This window comes from Sinohyriopsis cumingii, chromosome 1 (assembly GCF_028554795.1).
Source record: "Sinohyriopsis cumingii isolate HCF-2022 chromosome 1, ASM2855479v2, whole genome shotgun sequence".
NCBI classification, from domain to species: Eukaryota; Metazoa; Mollusca; class Bivalvia; order Unionida; family Unionidae; genus Sinohyriopsis; species Sinohyriopsis cumingii.
Genome location: NC_142961.1, coordinates 108,132,512 through 108,152,772, shown reverse-complemented (window position 1 = coordinate 108,152,772; position 20,261 = coordinate 108,132,512). Strand labels below are relative to the sequence as shown.

Below are 20,261 nucleotides of genomic sequence, written 5' to 3'. Positions count from 1 at the left end.
CTTACCTGAATATGAAAACTGTCCTGAAAACGACTAACGTCCGTCATAAAATCAACTATAAACAAGACTGATTATATTTTCTAGGGGAATTTATATTTTCTAACGTTACACCTAGCTCGAGGCAGTGAACCGGGGCATTGACTCAGACTTACCATACACGACTGACGTATATTACAAAACAAATGCAACTCAGTGGTTAATTTTATGTGTATAAATATGCACGAGTCACGCACGAGCAATAGCAGTAGGATGATTTGTTTGTTAATTATTCTTATGATGCTTTCTAAACATTAGATTTTACGATTGAGTTCATGAATGGAACAATGCGTTGCCTGATCACAAATGCAAAATTAATGCTAGTCGATGTAGTTAAAATCTAACAATTTGAGTGAAGAAACAATTACATATATTGGCACAGAGAAAACAATTGTTACAACATTGTCAAACGTGGTACGACAATGATCATGCGATGATATTTGTATTAACTGAGGAACATTGAAATGCACCACTCTGTTATGGATTTAAGACTGACATCTACACACCTTAACAACTTCTTTTAAGGTAATGCGTAGTAAATTAAGTGCATGAGCCTATATTGATGCGGGCGTGTATTTATCACACTGTATCTTTTAATTTGTTAAAACCAACAAATCTGTGTTCATCTTCTCCCCTACAGTATGGCATCAACGTGTTCAGCTGAATAAACAATGGCACAAATACTGGGATAGGAATTAACGATAAACACGTGATTGGCTTTATCTTCAGGCACATTGTTTAGTACAATGTATATACAATATGTGATGTTTGGGAATGGACACGAGTTGCTGCAATTTACTGATGGTATTTCTCTGCTATTACAAATAAACAGAACTGAAGTAATATTATAATGACGAGAAACAACTGTACAAAAAGATACCGTTGTCAGATTAAAAGCGGAATGACAGAACAATGGAAGGAAAAATGGTGAGAGAACAGTAAACTTTAAATGTATTAAGGATATTACAATTAAACTTAAATAATGGATATTGTGACCACGGTTGTTTAAATTTTAGGAAGAACGAAAGTGTTTAGACACAGGCTTAATACGAATTCGCAGGGAATCGTAAGCTAGAATAGCAGATAAAAGACAGTAAAATAATGATTAACAATAATATAATAATTTAAAATGAACCACTTCGAAAGACTAAAACATGGAATAGTTGATAGCTGTTTTAGAAGACCTGGTATGTGTGTCCAACCCACCCACAAACCCATTCTCAAGAAGCAATTTTAAAATGTATTCTTACCCGTAATGTATTTGGAGACTATTGTGATGTGATGTGATGTGATTTTTGATTTTTAACGTAGCTTTAACAATTTTTCAGTCATATCGCTACGATGTCTGCAATGTGGCAGTTTAGAGTGATGTCTAGCACTGGGGCATCATGCCGCAGACATGTAGCATGATGTCCCACCCAGTCACATTATCCTGACACCAGGCCGACCAGTCCTAACACTAACCTCTGGAGACTATTGAAAAAAGTCTTTGATTCTCTTCTGTAGTTAAATTCTTGTCCCCATTCAGGAGCTAGATATCAGTTATTTCAGGCTGATATTTTGTAAACGAGTTACTTGAGCGCCTTTTTGCATTGTAAACGTTTGCCTCCAGATGGATGAGTGGACGAATATATAGATTGACACATGGATGGACAGACGAAAAAATATAAACATATTTGGCAAATAATATATCGTAGTGAGTCTGGCGTTAATTATTACAAAAAATATATGATTTCACCTCATACTCAACCTCTTTCAAGAAACATGCTGTTATCCGTCATAAAGCTATACAACTGTACAAATATAATATTAAACATCAGTGATAATACCTTGGATGTAACGTCGAAATGTAGGATTTTGTTATGCACAACAATATAGATTATTTGTTGGTAATCTCGTTACGGCACTTCGGCTATATTGTGCCAACTAAATGTTGAGGTTCGAAAACAATTAAAATGAATTTCACAAACATCTAAGAAGGATGAACTTTTATAAACCAATGAAACCGTGACGTACAACAAACATAAAACGTCAAAACTTAACTATCTATAAAATAAGGAGAATTTGAAGTAAAGTAAGATATAAGCTGTTTACAAAGTTGCTTTGATGAAGGCAGTCTTGATATGGTGTTTCCCCTAACTTTAACATCTTCCTTTACGATCTGGGGGATTGTCATATGGTGTTTCCCCTTGTTTGAAAAAAAGACTGAAATTTATGTCTGAATTGCTTATGATTAATTTTCAAGATATCCTGGAGGAATTGACAAAACATATATCACAGTATAAAAGATCCAATACTTTAACATAATAAATTAATACCAGTACGTAGAACAACACATACTAACTGAAACTGCTTGCATGATTGAATAAACATAGATGGCGAAAGAATAAAACAAAGACCAAAATCGTTACATAAATCGCAAAATATTTCTTTCTTTTATTATATAACATTTTTCGAATATTATAAACGTTTAGTACTTTGTAATAAAACACAATATGATCTCATTTTGAAACTTAACACAATATTTATTTAACATTTCAAATTCAGAGACCTTTGGTAAATCCTTTCAGGAAACCCCGTCATAAGATCAAACGATTTCTTGTCAGCTGTCAATGGATTATTGTTTACTGTTCCCAGTGTACTTATTACCAACAATATCGCTGGTTGGGTGTTTGTGTCGTCGACATTTTTTTAGCTGCAACGAAACTTTAACTGACACAGCACATTTAGGTCTGATGCTTCCACCTACACATACACACGCACGAATTTAACTAGTGTCAACAGCTTCCTTTTACCCAGTCTTCATAAATGTTGTTATCATACTTATTAAGATTAAAACTACGTAGCACTGGTTGCCTTGTCTGGAGCCCACCGTCCCTATATAATGTAATGTTGGATTAGTATTTCGAAACAAAAAGCGTTATTTGTGCAAACAACGCATCCAAGAAATAATAATTTGCAAAGACATCTCAAGTAGTCGAGTGGCCGAGTGGTCTAAAGCGTTCGCCGTTACGGATCACTGCCATCTCACCTCTGTCTGCGCCGGTTCGAGTCTCAGATTCAGCCAATGTAGATATGTGAGAAAGCATGCCAGTAGCTTCTCGTGGGTCGGTGGTTCTTTCCGGGGTTTTCCCGGGTTCTTCCTCCACCATTAATACTGGCCGCCATATATGGCCTATCGTGTGCTGAAAAATGGCGTTAAACCCCACAACAAAATCAAGTAGTCGCTTTGATTTTACATCCATCCTAATAGCAGATGTACATTTCAAGTAAATTGTGGAATTATGAATACCACTGGTCGATATTTGAGGTTTCTGAGTCCTGAAAACGATCAAACTCCGTCTTTTAGAGCAGACGTTACAAAATACATTATATATAGTTCCTACAAAGCTTGAAAATCATATTATATTGTGGCACTTGAATGTAGATATGCTATGCTAAATCATTAAAATGACAAACTGCAATATGATTCCCTGATGATAATTGAGATATCCTGGATTTGCATAATTTGATAACAGCTCTTAACCATTTCATGCTAATGTCATTTTCAGCAATAAATCAGGCGATATATATATATATATATATATATATATATATATATATATATATATATTTATATATAGATATATAATGCCACGTGCTATAAATCAGGCGATATATATATATATATATATATATATATATATATATATATATATATATATATATATATATATATATATATATATATATATATATATATATATATATAATGCCACGTGCTACAAATAATATTATTATTTGATTTATCGAAGTTTTCGTATGTGAGTATACCATTGTGAATTGATTCCATCTGGGACAGTAATTGAGATTTTTCTTAAAACTATTCAAGGGATTAAGTACACATGCTAATTTAAATCTGCAGAATTATCTTTAAGCATGTAAAATTCTTGATTTTGCAGACTCAGTCACAGAATGGACGGTATTGTTGTAAATTATTATTTGTCTTCAATTGTAGATAAAGGGACAAAATTTCATCCATTTTTATGGATATAGTGCACACCTTTTCATATAGTAAACAATTAAGTATTCAAAGATTTGCTGTTATAAATACTGAATACAAGCGATAAAAAATAATCCTTTTCGAATCCTAGTGGGGCACATGCGTGCTGTTGAACCTGCTTATAATTCACTTCAATGAATTTGCATTTAACAACATCCATGTAATAAATCATCATTATTATCAATGACGGCTCAGTCTCGAGAGACCATGCGAATAGTGCCCTTAGAGTGTCATCTGTCTCTGGGGTGTTGGCATCGTCTGCTGTGGCTGTGCAGGCCTATGGGCAAGTGACAGTCCCTATTGCAATTGGTGCAGACATACTGGGAAGTCTGAGCTATTGGGTTTGCTGTCGCGATTTTCTTTCTCTCAAGGTTCTCTGTCGCCAACTGGCTTCTCCTCGTATCAGCGGCTGCTATGCCCTTGCTTAACGTCAGTCTCCAGGTACCTCGGTCCTTGGGCAGCACTTTCCATCCATCGGGTGAAATTTCGCATGCCTTCATGTTCCTCTTGCACACATCCTTGAAACGGAGTGAGGGGCAGCCGACTCTTCTGGCGTCAGTGGCCTGCTGTCCATATCAGATGTGCTTTGGCAGCCTCCCATTCTCCATGTGTCGGACGTGTCCCAACCATCGAAGGCAGTGTTTGCTCAGCAGGAAGTACATGCTGTGGGTAATTGCACGCTGCAGAATCTCGCTGTGTGGGACCCGGTCTTGCCAACTGATGTTTAGGATGGGTTTTAGGCATCGTATATGTAAGGCGTTGATCCGGTGCTCTTGCCTCTAATAGGTTCTCCAGGTCTCACTTCTATATAGAAGGGTGCTGAGAACACAGTCATGGTAGACTTGGATTTTGGTGTACTCTATCAGCGCGTTGTTTTCCCACACCCTCTTCGTTAGTCGTGCCATGATGGTGTTTGCCTTTCCAAGCCTTCTGTCCAGCTTCACATCAAGCGAGAGAGTGATGCTGCTGGTTGACCCCAGGTAAGTAAAGTTGTTGACTGCTTCCAGAGTGACACCGTCAATTTTGATGGAAGGGACAATGGTGGAAGCTTCCACGCTGACTTTTGTCTTTTCCAGGGTGATGGTGAGTCCAAAATGCTTGCAGGCATCAGCGAAACGGTCTCCCAGTATCTGGAGGGTGTCCTTGGTGTGGATTACAAGAGCCGTGTCCTCTGCAAAAAGCATCTCCTTGATGAGCATCGACCTCACTTTGGTCTTCGAGCGCAGTCGTGGCAGGATGAACAGTCTCCCGTCGGACCTGGTATGTAGATATACGCCATCAGTGGACGAGTCGAAGGCGTAGAACAGGAGCAGGGAGAAGGTCCCGAAAAGGGTTGACGCCAGCACGCATCCCTGCTTCACGCCGCTGTTGATTGGGAAGCAGGCTGAGGCGGATCCATCATACAGGACTGTTCCATTCAAATCGGCATGGAAAGAGAATATCATGCTGCGGAGTTTTGGGGGGCAACTGATCTTACTGAGAAGTTCATAAAGACCCTTCCTGCTGTCCAGGCCAAAGGCCTTGGTGAGGTCGATGAACATCATGTAGAATGGTTGACCTTGCTCTCTGCTCTTCTCTTGGAGTTGCCGTAGGGAGAAGATCATGTCTGTCGTCGACCTGCCTGCTCTAAGTCGCACTGGGATTCCGGATAGGCACCAGCAGACGAAGCCTGTTGAGCATGATGCGGGCATACACTTTGCCAACAATACTCAGGATCTTGTCCTTCTGTAATTATTACAGTCACTGCGGTCGCCCTTGTTTTGGTGAAGGGTCAAAATCGTTGCGTCGCACATGTCTTGGGGGACTGCTCCTTCCTCCCAGCAGCGGCAAAGTAACTCATTCAGCGGCTGAAGCAATGTTGTTTTCCCACGTTTGATAGCTTCGGGCGGGATGCTGTCACTACCTGGTACTTTGTCATTTGAGAGAGAGTCGATTGGTTTGCTGAGTTCCTCCAATGTGGGCAATTTGTCGAGCTCTTCCATGATGGGCAGTTTATTTATGCTGTTAAGGGCCGCATCGGTGACTGACGTTTCTCGGGGGTATAGTTCTGAGTAGTGCTCCACCCATCGGGTTATCTGTTACTCACGGTCAGTGATCTTCTCTCACGTCAGAGATTTAAGGCGGTAGGGCGACCCCTTTCACGGTAGGGCCTAGGGCCTTCTTGATGCCACTGTACATACCTTGGATGTTTCCAGACTCAGCACTGCGCTGGATTCATTCACACAGTTGTTGCGAGTACTCGTTCGCGCACTGACTACCGATGCATTGGGTGTTTCTTCGGGCACGTCTGAGATCAGCAATCGTCCGTTCATTTGGGCATTTGTTTATGCTATGAAGGCTTTTCGTTTGTCCTCGGTTATTGGTTCAACCTTATAGGTGTACGTTGAACCAGTTCTGGCTGGGCTGTTCCTTCTTACCAAACGTTGACATGGCTGTGCTGCAGATGGCACCTTTCATGGCGTTTCACTTTGCTGTGGCGTCGTGCTCTGGCAGGTCCGGGAGAGTCTGGTCCAGGGCGGACACATATTCCTCCACCTTGGAGGGGACCGACATCTGCGCAGAGTTTATGCGAGACCGTCCTTTTGGTTTTGAACTGTGTATTGTGTGTGGCTGTAGGCACACCCTGCTGATCACGAGGACGTGGTCGGAGTCTCAGTCTGCACTGTGGTAGGTTCTGGTGGAGAGGACGCTGTTAAGGGCAAAGCGCCTGGTGATGACCAACTCGAGCTGTTGTCAGCGATGAGACTTGGGGTGTTTCTATGACACTTTGTGTTGTGGCTTACACTTAAAGAAGATTTTTGTGACGCACAGGTCATGGTAGGTGCACAGCTGCAGCAGTGTCCGACCGTTTTCGTTTGTCTTTCCAGTGCCATGATGTCTTAGGCAGGTAGGCCAGGACTCCTGGTCCGCACCTACTCTGGCACTAAAGTCGCCAAGGAGGAATAGTGGTTCGTCTTTGTGGCATTCATTGATCTTACGTCCAGTTGCCCATAGAACTGATCCTTTGTCTCTTTCTTAGGTTCTCGACCCTTCAAGAAGAAGGCGTAGTGTTCCTCTCTGAATGAGCCGCTAGAGACAAGCATTGTTTCATGGAAGGCAGCTGTGCTGATATTTAGTCTGGTGAGTTCTCTATCGATGATGGCCATCTTCCTGGTGTCGTCCACCTCCCTTAGGTCGTCAGAGATGCCTGTGCACATGGCGCGCACGTTCCAGCTTGCGAATCGAAGAGCTAGAGTCTTCTTTATTGGTTTCTTTTTTCTTTTGTCTGGTGTGGAGTTACCGTTTGCTTGTCATGCTAAGCAACACACTGAGCTCCAGACACCCACTGGAGCAGGCAGACGATGGCGGGTTAACACCTTACTGATCGGGGGCTGCCCGGCCTGAGGTGGGCGGCAGTCGATCAGTGGGACACGATGATCCCTCCCACCGTCGAAGCTGACCCCTGGCGCCCCTTCCCAACGCCAATCGAGTGAAACTTATATACCGTAGACTGCCAGCTTCCGTGTTGTTTCCCTACTCAGTAGCGAGACTGGAGTGACCTCTCCAAGGCGCAAGCCTGGGCGTGGAGTATGGAGATTCTGGGCTGCCAGGACGTCAGTATCCCCCTATTGTCCTTGCAGGTGGGGTCCATAGGAATGCTGAGCATGACATTTGGTACCAGTTCGGATGCAGGAGCTGCTGGAAGGAAGTCGTAGTTGATACCCAGCCGCCTTAAGGGCTCCATTCCGGACTTTATGTCTGGGTTTACTCCCGTAGCTTTCCTGCTCCCGAAGATATCCACAAGGCAGCGGACCCATCGTCCAATGGCTAGGACTTGGTGGGTATGGAATCAGAGTTTCCTTCTCCTAGACTAACTGCCTGAAAAGGCTAACGAGCTCAACCTGCCCGGGTTTGGAGTCAGAGTTTTCCTTCTCTTAGACTGGCTACCTGCCAAGGCTAACGTGCCCAGTCTGCCCACCCAGTTATACCGCCGAGAACTCAGCACGCTCTGTGAAAACAGGGGATCCGCTTGAAGGTGCTGCTGCGGATACTATACTGTAGGAGAGGCCATATGCAAGTAACCTCCTGCCCAGCAGAGTCAGAGAGTGGTCCCGTGGCGATCAATACACCTGGGAAGGAGAGGCTGTAAGAGACGCTTCACTTTCCTTTGGCGAGCGGGACGTCAGGCCCAGGCCTCATACACCAATGAACATGCAAATGTTTTCAAAACCAGCAACTTTTCGAGACAATGAGCTGCTAGGTTTCATAATCCATGCCCACATTTGGGTTGTACCCAGCCGATTGTAACATACAATAATAGTTGCATGATCTAGATAAATTCTCTTGCCTTCTATTCTACGACCGTGTTCATTGATATATTTCACAAAATTTAAAAAATAAATAATTTATCATGTAAAGATTTGCAAGTTTAGATATTTAGCTATTCAGTGAAATAAAAAGTTTCAAACAAATCTTCATCACATATGTGGAACAAGCTTACAAGAACACGAAGCTATTTAAAACGACACACTTTCTTCAAACAATGAACTAGAAACATAACTGTGTACATGTTGCAGGTCAATTCTCTTTTCTACCTTTAAATCGAGCTTGGATGCAATGAACCGTGGACTTGACTCTGCTTTACCATACATACTTGACAAATAATACAAAATCAATACGACTCAGTTGGTAATTGTATGTGTATAAATATGCACGAGACGAGACAGTCACAAAAGATTACAGGTTGCTGCTTTTTCTTCAATTGCTTTTTGAGGATATATTTTCTTTAAAAAATATCATTGGGTTTTACGACCGAGTTAATGAATGGAGCAATAGAGCGATGCCTGTTTATGAATACATAACTCATGTAAATAAATGTAGTTAACACTGAACAGTTGGGGAGAAATTTTTTTACGTATAATGGCATGGGGAAAAAGAAGTGTTGCTACCATACCAAACATCACGTATGAGAGCATTCATAGGCGAGGCAATCATGTATTCTTGAGGTGCTTAGAAACTCATCATTTTATTAATGACATAATGCTGACATCAACACCCACTTTGCTTCTTTGAAGGCAGAGCATTTGAAAATAGGTTCCTGACACTATTTCGATGTGGGGTTGCATTTATCACACTGTACCTTAATATGTTAACCCAAATTGACCCGTGTCAACTCCCAACCCCGTCCCTCTTCAGATTAGTATAAACCTGCCCCACTGAATTAACAATGACATACATATTGGGGTAGGAAAATATGACACACACATGACTGGCTTTGTCTTCAAACATATTTAGTTATAAAACATGTGTAAAATATTTGAACTTTTGGGACTGGGTACGAGTTGCTGCAACTCAATGATGTAATTTCTCTTTTAATAACACAAAAAAAGAACTAAAATAGCATTATAACCAGAATAACAGCTGCAAAATGATACAGTTCTAAAATAAGAAAAGGAAAGAATATGTCATTTAGATTTAATTGCATAAATATAATGCCGCAAAGAAACATCTTCTATGACATGAATGCATTTTAAATGGAAATAGTGCTTGATACTTGGGCAAAAAAAAAAAAAAAACTTATCCGGGAATCTTTAAAGACTCTGTTGATTTTAATGTGGGATTTGAACAATCAAACGCTATCTGGAAAGGTACCGCCCGCTATGCTAAACAAATATAAATAAAAACAGAACAAAATCAACCCCTACAATTATGAGGGAAATCATAATACATCGGCACACTAAAAAGGTAGATTGAATTGAGGGATTTGTATGTGATCAAACACCCGCAGATGCCAAAGCTTCCCTCAAATGAAATATTGCTGTATAATTTTATAAAGCACCACGACACTTTCATTGCTGCGGTGGCCGATGAGCAAGTTTTCTTTGAGGTACATTCAGCTTTCAATCTTTCTGGTCAGTGGCTAAAGCGTTGGAGACTCGAAAAGAAAGATGCGGGTTCAGTCCCAATCATCGGATGAGCCTTAATTGGATACCTTGGTGCGTACTTGAACAAAACACTTTGATTGCCACATAATATACTGTATCATTAAATGTGCTGTGCCGTGAAACGCCACAAAAAGCCCAAACCAGAGTCATAACCTCATATTTATAATCCAGCCAGTCTGCAATCACAGTAACGCTTTTGATTATTTCTTACTCTTTCTGTATTAGCTAATTTGGAATGATTGTAATTTCGCTACACGCCAAGGTCTACAACGCTCGCCGTTCTGGATCACTGCCATCTCACCTTTGTCTGCGTTGGTTCGAGTCCACGGCTCGGCTAGCGTGGGTACGTGGGAAAGCCTGCCAGTAGCTTCTCGTGAGTCGGTGGTTCTTGCCTGTGTTTTTCAGGGTTCTTCCTCCACCAGTTATACTCGCCTCCATGTATAGCCTATCTTGTGCTGCAAAATGGCGTTAACCCTGGATGAACAACAACTACCTGCTACAGCTGATAATGTATTCAGTTAAGTCTGAATGTGCCGTTCAAACCAAACCAAAAACCAACCTTGAACTCATCATAAACCAATATAACTATTTACAAACTAGATTAGATATTAATAATGGAAGCTGTTAAAACAATGTCACAGAACAGAGCTCACAACAGTTTAAAGCTATCAGCTCGGGCCAGTTCAAATAAAGTAAGTTGAAATGAGTTTAATTCAAATTCATTCCAAGACTATTATTTAAGCATGTGATCATGACAAAACAACTTGTATCTCACATAAAGCTCTTGCATATTATTTGTGGTTTGCACGTATGATTCATGCATTAAAATTACGTTTCCGCCAAATCAGTTGAAATGCACTAATCCTCCAGGTGATCAAAATAAAATCCCCTTCCCACACCCATGTATATCTTTATATGATATCTGCACAATTATACTTACATTTTGAGTGTACAATCTCTTTATTCTGATGTTACTAACACAATAAAATAAAATGAAACATTATATAATGCATTTAATTTGTTTGCTTTTGAACATATTAAAATACAACAGTGCGTGTGCGATAAAAGAGTTTGATGGAATTGAGCTGGGACTTTACATAGATGAGTGGACACAATCATAAATAGGAAAATGGATTGTCAGACGTATACATATGTAGACTCTTCGGCTAATAATTGATCCTAGTGTGATATACTAAAAGTTATTATGCAAAACATAGTTTGTGACTGTTCACGAATCTGCATTATGTAAAGTTTTATTTCGTACACCACTTGCAAGAAATATGTAAACTTCAAACTGTTTGCATCCGTCATACGACTATGCAAATGCATTATTACACATCGGGTAAAATACCTTGGAATGGATGATTCCATCATGAAAAATAATATAGTGTGCTTTCAATCGAACTATGGCCTCTCAAGACAATATTTGCTATATTGTGCGAGCTAAGAGTCGATGTTGCAAAAGATTAAAATTAGTTTCACAAACAACTTAGAAAGATTAACTTTTCCAAATGAACGTAAATGTGAAATACAATAATGTAAAATATAAAACATACATTAAGAAAAATGAAAGAATATGAATTTCAAATAAACTGAATGAAAGGCTGTTTACAAAGTTGCTAAAATGAAGGAAGTTTTCACATGGTACTTTCCCTAAATTTCACTTCTTAATGATTCGGGAAAATTTTATAAGGTGCATCCCTTAACTTTATTTTCTTCCTTTTATATCCGGGGCATTGTCATAATGTATTTCCCCTTGTTTGAAAAAGAATGCAATTAACGTCTGAGCTGCTTATAACTATTAATCAAGATGTCAGGTAGGAATTAATAAGACAGTTATCTCAATATCAAACATCACGACAAGGCCATGACCAATGTACCAACCGCATTATACGACTTTTCATTTTTTTAAATTATGTTCTTATTTTGTGAATGTCATCAAAAGTGTCATACCATTTATCGTGTCTATAACTATACATTTATGCAGCTTTACGTAGTGATCCATGTCAAATCTTTAATAGCTTTCTTATATCTGACTGGTTTTCGAAGTAACATTGTCTTGTCTGGTCTATTCGTCAATGCGTTTATAAACACGAGAGGGTTAAGGTGGTTCATATATTTAACTTGACTTTTGGCGGGATAAATCATTTTGTATCACATTATAGCTCATTTTAGTCCTAATTAATTAGACATGCTTAGGAGTTTGACACTAAACTCAAAACGACCTCATTTAAAATTTCAATTTGAAAAATATTGATATAACATTTAATATTCAATGAGTTTTGGTAAGCGTTTTAGAATCCCCACCATACTTCAGCTGTCAATGGGTTATTTTTTTATTGTTTCCAGTGGGAAAAAAATATCACTGGATGGACGTGTGTCGATGCTCAATTCAAACTCGAACGAGATTTTATTTGCTTAAATACACGTACGTACACAGACATCCGATTTACAATTCAACTGAATACAATAATTTATTTACGGGGGATACCATCCAAATTTACAAACGTCTGATATCTGATGTTTATGAATCCCTCAAAAGACACAAAACTGACTTTTACATCAGACACGACGAATATCTTAGACGAGGTCTACTCAGAACCTGAACATGCTGATGCATTTCGCCACCTGAATGTTCATATGCTTAATGCTAACAAAGGGCAAATTACTTGATAAAATTTGCGATATGCTAGATTTTCAGTCTGGTGCAAGCTGCAAAGTATTTCGTGAAATATTCTAACCATCTCCTGTTGATGTAATTTTCAGTAATAAAGCAAGCAAGATATGTAATAACATGTGCGATGGCACTGGCATAAACGATTGGAAATATATTATTTATAACAGTGCTTAAGAAAGCATGTATTTAGTAACACTTTACGGCACCTCAGCATTGAAACGTGGCTATATGGTGAGGACTATAAGTAAATGTTCAAACATTGTATGTCGATTCCACAGAACGTCTAGAAAGATACAACCAAATTCGAAAATAAATGATAATGTCAAGTACAACAGGATCAAATATCAAACGTAACAATGTATATATTCTGTAAAATATTTTTAAATGAAAGTAACACGTGTTGTTGTTGTTGATTTTGTGGGTCTAATACCATTTTTCAACACATAGCATGTTATACATGGCGGCCAATATGACTGGTGGAGAATGAAACCGGGAAAACCCGGTTAGAACAATCGACCCACGGTAAGGTGCTGGCAGGCTATCTCACACACCCATATTAGTTGAGCCGAAAAATCGAAAGCTCGCGGACACAGTTTAGATGGCAACAATTTTCAGAAAGTTATCAACAGCTGAAAATGGCATTTTATAAGATGTGCATCTTGTATACGGGATTTGATGTGGTCTCAATCTGTGCTGGCAAGTTTCTTGCATGCATTTTGCAATTGACCAAGAATATGTATGTATGTATGTATGTATGTGTGTGTGTGTGTGTGTGCGTGTGCGTGTGCGTGCGTGCGTATGTATGTATGTATGTAAGGATGGATGGATGGATGATGCATACCCATAAAATAAACGTAAATGAGTTGAAACATGGGATATTGGAGAGCAGAAAATGACCCTTTGGTCTCAATGAGAATTTATTATTTCGGCTGCCATCTCGACATTATGACATTATGCTAACAAGGGGAATTAAATATTAGTCTATACGACTGTGTGTGCTGGTACATATGTGAGTGCGTACGTGACTAAATATGGTTGATGCATTAGTCATGTGTCATAACATAATATAATTTAATGTGTTTCATATCCTCAGTGCAAGAAGGATCATTTATTTTTCTGTTAGAGAAAACTATTTTGAAAGTGGAAATTCATCTCAGTCTAAGTAATGGTTGATATTTGTTTTACTGAGGCTTATCCATACGTACACTTTTCAATCTGTAATCTAAGGAATTCTCTTTGCATTGTGGAATTGTTGATTTTGCAGACTCTGTCACATAACGGATGCAGGATTATAGGGATCGCTTGTAAAGGATTCCATCAATGTAAAATAAAGATTTGATATAGGAAGCAGGGAGCGGGTAGGGTGAGTCAAACTTGCAATATGTACCCAGCGTTGAGTCAAAATAACCTCTTCATTACATTAAAAGGCCCATCTCAGGACATTATTTCCTACATCTGAGAAGACAACGTTATAATTGATAATGTCTGACTAACACGATTTGCCTTAGCACATAATGATTGTCTTGAATACAGTGCCCTTTATGTGATGTAGAAATAATCAATACATATATATATATATATATATATATATATATATATATATATATATATATATATATATATATATATATATATATATATATATATATATAAGTTGTTTTCTTGTTCAGTTATCAAACACAGTTTTCAGCGTAAAACGTTATACCATGAAAACTGTTTGATAACTGAACAAGAAAACAACTTAACCTAGGATCATTGAAGACTCTGCTATTTTTAATATGAAAATTTAACAGCCCCATGTTATTGAGACATAAAAAAGTACCGCTATTTGCAAAAAAATCAAAAAACAAGTCACAAACAAGAAAAAAGGTTGCAGTTTTATGGCAAATCATAGCAAATCTGTGCAAAAGTTACGTCGGATGGGGCAATTTGTCAGCCAATGACATGTGCTTGCAACCCTACACATTCCAATGATTCCTACCGATGAAATGTTGCTGAACTAACGTACAAAGTACACCTAGATCTGAGCCAAACCACAATCCAACCTTAAACTTATGACGCAAATTCATCTCTGGACGTACAGATAGGTACTAATAAGTTATCAACTCAAATAACTGCAAATGGAATTAAATTAATTCAATTTAATTCAAATATCTTACAATCCTATCATTTAAACATGCAATGATGACAAAAAGCCTGTATATTACATAAAGGTTTTGCATCCTATTTGTGGCAAGCACCAAATTACCTTTATTGTACTACTCTCTCCAGGTAATCAAAATAAAAATTCCCTTCCATGACCATGTTCAAAAATCTGTTAATGCAACTGTATTTACCTCCTGAGTGTACATACACTTGATAAAGATATTAGTTATGTAACAAAAGAAGGCATTAGACACGGTATATAAAGGTAATCAAAAATGTATTTGTTTCTAAACTTTCAAATATAATCCTGTGCGTGTGATTAAAGTACTTTTTTGTATTGACATATTTGCGTTTGGATAGACGGCTTAACAGACAGATAGGTACATACAATGATGGACAGACGGGACATATAGGTAGATTGTTTGGCTAATGATACATCATTTTGTAATTTGCAATTACCAACAACATAAGCTATGTCAGGTGAAGAATAAGCCTTAAACCTAGCTGTAACTCGTACTCCACTTCCGAGAAAATATGTAAACTTGAAAATGTTGATGTCCATCATAGAACTATAAGACTATAAATGCATTATTACACACCGGTTAACATACCTTGTGTGCAGCATCAAAATGGACGATTTAATCGTCAACAAGAACATAGATTGTTTGTTTGTCGCAGAGCTTCAGGACACCACATTAGGGTGGTGGCTACATGGTACCACCTACAAGTAGATGTATGGATTTCACAAAAAGCCCAGAAACATAAACCCTTCCAAAATCAACGTAAATGTAAAATACATCAAGATAAAATATAACAAGAAAGAACTTAAAATGTGTGTAATATGTACATAAGTATAGAACAGAAACATATTAAAATCCTCAAAACATTACTAAATTTTGCTTTGCATAGACCGCATTTCCAATAATGATTCAAGGTGTTATCCAAAAGTACGTACTCATACAGATTTCAAGCTGTTAATCACAGGGGTAAATTATATTGCATTTTCAAAGTCATCGTCCTTTTTCTGTATAAGTCAGGGAATCATGTGTAATTCGCTTGAAACATTTAATCCACTTTACAATCTTCAGATCGGTTTTATCAACATGGTACCATGAGTCCGCTATTGTCTGTTTTACAGCTGAACATCTTGATACGTTGTACCCGTGGTTTATTATCTGATGTATAGTAAATAATTTAGATTGAGGTAACTGTATCATCTCGACTATGACTGATATCAGCGTATCTCACGAGACGCGGACCATTGGCTGTTATCTGCTGACGTCACAACCCTATTCAAGATGAAAAAGGTTTCTCAATCAACGTACTATACTGATTTTGTGTTATTATTATTATTATTATTATTATTATTATTATATATAATACATAATCTAACAAGTGTGTTGACATGGGATGTACAAATTGTAATTTTTATAATTCAAATTGTCCTTTTCTTGAGTGAATATTTTGGATACAAGTGATCGATGGTGATATCGCAATTCATTACTGTCTCGTTATGACCGATCCCGCCAGTGATTTTGCTCTGTAAAGTGGGATGCAGCAGTGCGAAACCAAAAGACAGTTTACGATCTCCATGTGACAATTCGGTGGGTAGTTTAGAACACGTTTGAACGTTTCTGAAGTAAACGCATTATTTTGTTGTTGTAATAATTTGAAGTTGCGCCTGATTTTGAAAATATATACCTATTATATATCTATTTGCATCTCATAACGTAAGTTTATTGCTGTTTATTTGACTCCGAAATGAGGGCAAAAGTAAAGTAGTCCCAGTGTTGCAGACTGTGATGATACAAAATAATAAAGTGGTATCAGATATTACAGATGTTAATATGTTTTACAAGTCAAGGCAGACGTGGGCGACAATAGTAGGTATTTCAGATGTCCACATCATTCATAGGTCAAGGCTGACGTGGATCGTACGAGAGAGATTGCAATACAGTAGAACTTCAAGAACTGAACATTTTTTTTTAGTTTTCTTGGATCACAGACAAGGGAATGCTTTACATCCCAACGGACAAAGACTGAGTAATTCTACTGATTGATTCTTTGAATTGTCAAAGCTTTAGTATACGTTGTTCGTTATTATTTACCATGAAAAAGTTCCCCGTCACCCATGAGTGAAAATAGTGGATGGCCGTACCAAGAGATGCTTCGCTACAGTGTATTTATGTAGAAGGTTACAAGGTGCAAAGGTATGACGGTTGCTAGAAAGTATGTCTCATCTGCTGCCCATCAATTATTCAATATACTTCAATTGTTTCTCCGTTCTATCTATAGAAATCAAACAAGTTTCTTATTTTCTCTTCGCCGAATAGAAGGAAACATAAAACAACATGTTTTAAGTTAACACGACTGATGGACATTTCTTGGCCGACATATTCCTTTCTCTTTTCAAGCAAGAACTCTAGAAAACTTTCCTTTATTGAACTAGAGTAAATAATTTCATAAGGGTATCATAATCTTATGACATGGTTCCATTTACACATTATTACTCTATAACGCTCCCTCTGAGATAGAATTCTGTAGAAATCTACGAGATGATCAAATTGTCCATCAACATCATTAATAATAGAAACATCATCGAATCCGTGCTGTATGTATATAGGAGGACAAAAAATACCCTAAATCTATAACTTGTTCTCTATTTTGTTTTAGATTTTGTTTTTAAAGTTTAAAATATTATGGCAGTCGAGGGCCCGAAACTCTGTGTGTGTGTGTGTGTGTGTGTGTGTGTGTGTGTGTGTGTGTGTGTGTGTGTGTGTGTGATTTTGATATTTTAACGTAGTTTTAACAATTTTTCAGTCATATCGCTTCGATGTCTGCAATGTGGCAGTTTATAATGATGCTTAGCACTGGGGCATCATGCGACAGACATGTAGCATCATGTCCCACTCTGCCACACAATCCTGACACCAGGCCAACCAGTCTTAACACTAACCTCTTAATAACGAGCGCCTAGCAAAGCAGCTGTTAGTACCATATTTTATAAGTCTTTGGTATGACTCAGCCGGGGTTCGAACCGCGACCTCCCGCATCCGAGGCGGACGCTCTCACCACTAGGTCGCCGGAGTGATCGGACCTGAGACTGAACTAGGAATATAAATAGAGAACACAGAATGTTTTGACAAATTCAAATATAGTCCATATATAAAGATATGGCTAGATCGATCATGATGTATATTTGTGCACAGAGCATACTACAGAGTAATTTGGAAGCTGCTTAAAAATACGAGAGAACAAATTGTTGAAAAAGGGAATTATAGATTTTCAGGACGTTTGCTCTCGTACGAGGGAACCCCGAGTGGCCGAGTGGTCTAAAAGCGCTCTCCGTTACGGATCACTGCCATCTCACCTCTGACTGCGCAGGTTCGAGTCTCGGATTCAGCCAATGTAGGTATGTGAGAAAGCTTGCCAGTAGCTTCTCGTGGGTCGGTGGTTCTTTCCAGGGTTTTCCCGGGTTCTTCCTCCACCATTATTACTGGCCACCATGTATAGCCATCGTGTGCTGAAAAATGGCCTTAAACCCCACAACAACAACAACAAAATCTTTCGTACGAACTACATTTTACAACGTTTTTTTTCTTTTCATTTAGATATACAAGCTCGTGACTAAACTTACCGTCCAGTGGAAGCTCCAGTAGGAAATATAGAGAATTTGACGATACCAAAACCTACTGACATATCAGATGATACATCCACGAGTTTAATCCATGCCAATATATCCAAAGAGTAAGGGAGATTATATATATATATATATATATATATATATATATATATATATATATATATATATATATATATATATATATATATATATATATATATATCGAGAGAGAGAGAGAGAGAGAGAGACAGAGACAGATACAGAGAGACATAGAAAGACAGACGGAGAGGGAGAGAGAGTTACGGAGACAGACAGACACAAATACCTAACGACATATCAGATGATTCATTCACGAGTTTAATCCATGTCAATATATCCAAAGTCTAGCGGAGATTTCATATATATATATATATATATATATATATATATATATATATATATATATATATATATATATATATATATAGAGAGAGAGAGAGAGAGAGAGAGAGAGAGAGAGACATAGTCACAAAGACAGACATATATATACTGGCGCCTATTGTTCTCTCTGCTGTTTAACATCATTTTACAGGATATAAAACAAATAGTTACTTACCTAGAAACGAATTCCTTGTTTTCAAACAAGAAATGACCTATGCACAAGATTATACCTATGCGAGTTTTTTTGTGATGGCATAATGGGGTTCTATTTTTAGTTACGAGGATAGTCTAACTGTCACCCCTGTTGTTCAGTGTCAACAAGCTGACTTAAAGAGATCGTTTTGTACGCGATTATTTTACTTTGCAAGTCTCCAGTAAATTAAACAACACTGTATATATCAGCTTCTTATTAATTTTATACATTGTTTTGTAAAATTTTAGGTATGATAAATAGTTTCAAACACGAAACACAAAGATTACCTAGCACGTGGTATCTCACATTTGGATGGCATAAGTAATAATTCGTTGTTGTCTATAACCATTTAAGAGAGAAAAATTACTTGCCTTATCAACTCAAATGATATATGTTGTTGAATATGTTCTGTAAATTTTGAAATTTGTGCTACGATTTGTGTTACGAAAGGAATCTTGCTAATCCCATAAAGTTAAAGTTAAACAATCGCTTCTAAATTTGTTCTTCTCTCTATACTACCTCAAGTATAGAAAATATTATTTTCAATACATATTCAGGCATTTTAGGTCAGTATTCGGATAACTATGCCGAGGTTTGCGTTTTAATGATTGTTGCTCGCTAAAATGAAGTGTTAACCGTGAACATTGTCGAATAGACGAAATAGGAAATTGAACATTGCAGAGCAAAATAATCGTAAAAAGAAAACAAAAGACATGCCAAGTTTATCAAATTACGTGAAAAGTTTTCATTTTGAAAAACATGAACTGCATCTCAACATTTTTGTCAATGGACTGAGCTGCACTTTAGATGATGTAATAATGTTCGAGCAGGTCCTGATCCACCATCTTTAATTTACGTTAAGAGTTAAAACTCATAGACAGCTGATAAGAAAATACCCAAACCATAATAAATTCAATTCTTTGAAATTTGGGGATTTCGTGAGATGATAACTACAAGAACATCGACACCAACATGATTATTGTACAGAGAATTATATAGCAGCGTAAGTTGCACTGACTGCTACTCAAATGCGTACATTTGACAATATCATAAATGTAAATCCCCTAATCCCTTGTAATGTATATAAATTAATCAAGCATGGCAAAACATTGTGTAGCTTGTATGTGAAAACAGCTCATTTCTATTTTATCAATGAGGACAACATAAACATATCACACACACAACATTAGAGAGAGAGATGG

General features: G+C 38.0%; 1 protein-coding gene across 3 annotated transcripts in view; it reads right to left on the bottom strand.

Annotated features, from left to right (window-relative positions):
* Positions 1-19,105, bottom strand: part of LOC149807557 (excitatory amino acid transporter 3-like) — a 37,301-nt gene extending 18,196 nt beyond the window's left edge. For 2 of the 3 annotated variants that reach the window (XM_089967725.1, XM_089967733.1), the window contains exon 1: positions 6-99. The gene's annotated coding sequence lies outside the window, so the exon portion shown is untranslated. Of the gene's footprint in view, positions 1-5; positions 100-19,041 lie in introns of those variants that run through there. The other variant, XM_089967727.1, reaches the window with a different exon arrangement.
* Positions 19,106-20,261: the final 1,156 nt, after the last annotated feature.